We start from the raw sequence: 5,759 nt of genomic DNA on the forward strand, positions 1-5,759 counted from the left end.
TTTCAGCTGTAGAATGCGGCCGATTTTGTTGTTTTGCGGCCGTGTTTGTGGGTTTTTTTTACGACTGCGTCACATGTCTGTTACGGCAGTGATTTTGATATTGCGGCCGTGTTTTTAGTCCTAAGTTTCGATGTTTCGTTTTTTTCCTAAGATGCTGTTAGCGTAATGTTATGATGTTATTTGCAAAATTAGAGGATTAGTGCCACCACTGGCACTTTTGTCGAGCCCCCAAAGTGATAATCCGCAATCCCCACAGTTGTCTGGTGAGTAATGTTTTATGTAATTTAAATTAATTATAAAAAACCAGTGTAGTTGATTTAATAACCAGGTGAAGGCATAAGGAAGTGAAAACCCACTGTTATGTACAAGATGATAAAGGCAGCAGTACAAAAGTTTGAAAAAATGTTATTGCACATTTTGGAGATGCTTGCCTTGTGCCTTTAGCACCTTGCACATATCACAGGTTTATCACTTACTTATGCCTTCTCCAGGCTTATACATCTGCACCACTGTTAGTACTGTAAATTCTAATGAAAAAATGACCACTCAAACTTGCTTTAATAATCTACTGCAAGCAGATGCTGTTAGCGTAATGTTATGATGTTATTTGCAAAATTAGAGGATGTCCATATACACACATTTCGTATTAAATTTATGCCCAACAAAACTGAAAACCACAAAATTTGAAATTTAAATACATTACAAAACATGTTCCTAAAATCCACTTCTAAACATAGGGCACATTAATAAATAAATTAACATTGTTAATGTGTACATTTTTTACCACTATATTATTAAACTTTTAAAAAAACACCACTGACTGCCATAACCAATGTCTGATTGTATTGTTGAACACATTTTTTAAATTTTGTGTGTTGGTCCAAAGGAACCTTCCGAATCCAAATAACAATGTAGTAGTTCAAATTGGTAAGAGTACATGGAGTGTATACAGTAACTATGACTCTGAATCCTACAATTTGAACAAGAAAAACACAAATGAGTATTATACGTTTTGAGCCACATCAATTAACTAAAAGGTAACCAACATAGTTAAGTGTATGCAATAATCAATTTATCCATTACATTAATATAATGAAGTAATGCATGTTGCTGAAAAAGTATTGTAAGACCAATGCGACATATGTACTACCTATTGCCTGTGTTCAAACCCATACAGACCCAGCCTTCATGAGCGACGATGGCCAGCAGGACCGTGCCCAGGAGACATTTACACTCCACCTGCAGCCCATCGACACAACACAGGCAAACATGGCTCAGGACATTCCACAACAACCTCAAGCTTCTCAAAGTCAACAAATGAGCTCAACACCAGGGACAATGCAAACGGACCAAGAGTTTTGGTCAGGTTGGGCATCACAACAAACACACCACTCCGCGTGCCTCACCACCCAAACACAACACCTGTCTAGTCTGCCCCATCATTTGCCAAAAGTGAGTCGCAACTCAGCCAGACTCATAGTGCAGGTGGGGCGTATAGCAAACACTATGGAGCAGATGAGGGCAGACAACACACAAATGCAGGCGGACCTTCAGCGCATCATGGATGAGCAACAGCGGCAACACCAAACACTGATCCAGATGATCCAGCACAATCAAGTAATAAATGACAATCTGTCTCGCATCATTGCCAACAATACTGCCGCATATACACAGCTTACGGCAAGTCTAAATATTTTGAGCCAAAATTTATGTGTGATGGGCCAACACCATGTGACCTCAAGCTCAGGCACAACAACCCCTAGCCAAACCCCAGTACAATCACCAGTTCGACGTTCAAGTCGAAGCCGCACCCACGAGCCACCACAAGCCTCTTCACCCAGCACCCAAAAAAAATAATAATAATATGTAGTGTCCACAATATGGTGGCCATTTCAATTTTGCACATATGTGTTATGACTACATTGGTCTGTTGTTTACAATAAATTGTTAACCAGAAATATGTGTATTGCTTAATTAGCAAACCAAAAAACAAACACATTAGTGTATAGGGCCAGATAAGTATTGAGACAGGGCGAGAGCGTGCTGTCTCAGGGTCTAGGGTCAGCTTGACCAAATCATACAGAGTAAAATAACTTAAAACATTTAGTCTGAGCATCTGTATAACATGGGCATCAGCAAGTTAGTTTTAGTTTAAAGGGCCAATAAACATCCTAGTGATATTTGGTGGACCCCCTTCTTTTAACGTAAAGCATTCATTACCTTCAAAACCAGAAATAAAGACACGGAGACTTGAATTTTGGCAGAAAAATTGCTAGCTATTTATTTGACCCTAACCAGTAGCAAACCTGTAATAGAAAATTTTAGTAAGATGCCGATCCAGCCGGCATATGGTGGCAGCAAAAAGAACGGCTCTATTAACCTAAATTAACCTTAAAATACAAAAAATTCGAAACGATCCTAATTTTACTACAACCATCACACACCGGTAATAGGTGACAACTCAACCCCCACAGTGACTACCCACCGCTCCTGGGTGCCCTGCCGCTGCCTTCCCGGACGGGTGGTCAAGCGGCCAATAAGTCGATGGAGGTGAGTGCACCTAAACCACACCAAACTGTAAAACACTACAGCTTACCATACAAATACAAACTGCCGTTCTTTTCCGCCAATAAATAGCCAACGATAAAACCAGCCAACAACTTAACGCCAAGGCACCACGTGCCAGAATTTCTGACCACAGGGGCGGGAGGGTGGGAAGGCAAATCACCACAAGAGAGAGCTAAAATGGCCTCACCTTCCCTATATATATCAAACCCTCCCCTTCAAAAAAGGCTGTACTTTCCTCACAGCTAGGTCCACCCCTCACCAGATGTTTAACTCTTTCCTCTCCTATGCAGTCAATTCTCTCTCCTAAACATCCTAGTGATATTTGGTGGACCCCCTTCTTTTAAAGTAAAGCATTCATTACCTTCAAAACCAGAAATAAAGACACGGAGACTTGAATTTTGGCAGAAAAATTGCTAGCTATTTATTTGACCCTAACCAGTAGCAAACCTGTAATAGAAAATTTTATTAAGATGCCAATCCAGCCGGCATATGGTGGCAGCAAAAAGAACGGCTCTATTAACCTAAATTAACCTTAAAATACTAAAAATTCGAGACCATCCTAATTTTACTACAACTATCACAAACCGGTAATAGGTGACAACTCAACCCCCACAGTGACTACCCACCGCTCCTGGGTGCCCTGCCGCTGCCTTCCCGGACGGGTGGTCAAGCGGCCAATAAGTCGATGGAGGTGAGTGCACCTAAACCACACCAAACTGTAAAACACTACAGCTTACCATACAAATACAAACTGCCGTTCTTTTCCGCCAACAGCGAAAGACTCCTTCCCAGAGTCTTCGCACCGCCACCATAACCTCACCCTAACTCCTGCAACACTAGGAACAGATCCTCCAGGAAAAGCATCATCCCCTCACTGGATAGATGCATACCATCAGGCCGAAAAAGGTGACTGTCTCTGAACCGAATCCTAGGGTGGCGAACCACTTGGCCTCCGTGGGACAACACCCACTTCGCCACCGCCCCATTCACCTTCTGCCTGGCCTCCTCAATTTCGCGACCGTCCGCCACACCTTGCCAACTCAACCTTGGCACCATCAAGGAGAATACCAATACACAATTGGTCCATGCTGCGGCCAAACTTGCCAGATCCTGTATCATGGCCCACCGCATCTCCAAAGAAGTCCTCTTCCCCAGGTCGTTGCCACCTAAATGGACAACCAACACCCTAGGGCTCCATGCTTGCTGGCCTGACTCACTAGTCTACTTCTCAACTCCGTCCACATCATCCCTTGCCAACCAAGCCAACGAACTCCTCGAGCCCTAGGAAACATCTGTGCCCCCTCCAAGGCCAAAACTGGGCGGCCCAATACACATAAGAGTGGCCAACCACCCAAATAGGCAAGTCATCTTCCAACCAACCTGAAGAGGAGGAAAAGGGGGTAAAAGTGGTTACTAATCATCTATACCATTGTTTAATTTACTGCATTAACCTGAAGGATCTGCCAAAAAGAAAAATTTTGTTTCCGTATATTGCAGCAGTCCCGGCCTAGCCGATCTGCACGAGCTTCCAGACAATTTGAAGCAGAACATGAACACACAAATGGGAAAGATGAAAACAAAATTAAGAAATAAACAAAAAAAGGGTGGGGAGGGGGGGGTAAAAAAGGGGTAAAACATGTAATAACTCAGCTGGAGGTGAAAGCGTAAAGACCTGCTGAGGGACTCTGATTAGAACAGATTAGCCGAATTGTGGATTAGAATTCAGTCCGTCAAGTCAGGCAAAAAAATCGCAAAATAACTCCAGACCCCCGCTGCCGGCTCATGCCCGCAACGGCGAGTAGCTAATCCCTGAGTAGGCTAAAAGGGGGGAAGACAAACACACGCACAACACTATAACGTACTGAACTGTACAACATGACTGAACAACTGTAATTAAACAACAAACTACGCGCGAGCCAACATCTCATGCAACGGGGCGAATATATCGTCTGTAACTTGACGACTTCCATCGCCCCACCGCCTGGACCTCGTCCATGGAAAATCCCGCCGCCGCAGCCCCTATGCGGAAGGAATGCGTCCCGAACGCAGCGGGTGGAAGGCCCAAGCTCGCAAGACAGCGACCCAGCATCCAATGAAATTGATACTTCGTCACCGGCAGCCCGTCATCATGCAGCAGCCATGACCCCCGACCGCCGGGCCGTACTGCCGCATACTACCCTGCCACACTTACTGGGCAAATGCTCCCATCAAGTGCCGGAACCAAGGTGACCCAACGACCTCTCCCCACTTGGTCCGTCTTAGAGCGACGCCATCCGCAAAGCAAGGACCTCTCACCCACCACCACGTCCTCAACCAGCATGCGCGAATCTGCTCACTTAGAAGGCGCCACCAATTCCGAAACCCTAAAGGCTCCGTGGTAAGCCATTGAGAACGCCAAACTGTACAACAGCGACTCAAACCTGGACGATGCGACACCTCCTACCGCCCTGATAACAGCCGGCAACAAGGCCGCATCAATGGGCCGCCTCCTGTCAGGCGACGTCGGCGCGACTCGCGCCCATCCTTTTATTGTCGTCAGCAGAATCCCACTCTTAGTCACGTCGGTGACGCCCTTTATTTTGCTGAAAACGAAATCCCAGCCAAGTATCGGGATACCACCGCTCTGGACCTACCCGAAACAATCAGCTGCCAAATAAAAGAAAGCATAATCCGATGCCCGCTCTTAACTTGCGAATTTCATCCTTGCACAAACTCCTCCGATTCGCTCCAAGCTTGCCTGTAAGCCTTAAGCGTGGTTGGCGCGACTGACCGCAACGCTAGACCCTCCAGTCTGGCCCGATCACCTGCCAAACATAACCGGGACAATGAAAACCATGCTCGTCGGCCTTGGGTGCCAACGAACAAAATCTTTCCCACTGCCCTCGTGATAACGCGTCAGCAATTCCGTTCTCTAGCCCCGGCACGTGCTGCGCGCGGAACCACACGTTCCGACGAAGGCATGTCAACAGCAACTGCCCCAGCACCCGCAGAACGACCAGCGACTTCGCCCTCTGGTTATTTATCGCATGCACCACGCCCAGATTGTCACATCTAAACAAGATGCTGCAATGAGCCAGCCGATCGCCCCATACCTCCAGTGCTACCATAATGGGGAAAAGCTCCAGCAGCTAAAGGTCCTTAGTTAAACCTTCGCGATGCCATTCCGCCGGCCACGAGGCCGCGCACCAAGA

The sequence above is a fragment of the Pseudophryne corroboree genome, assembly GCF_028390025.1.
Source record: "Pseudophryne corroboree isolate aPseCor3 chromosome 3 unlocalized genomic scaffold, aPseCor3.hap2 SUPER_3_unloc_59, whole genome shotgun sequence".
NCBI classification, from domain to species: domain Eukaryota; kingdom Metazoa; phylum Chordata; class Amphibia; order Anura; family Myobatrachidae; genus Pseudophryne; species Pseudophryne corroboree.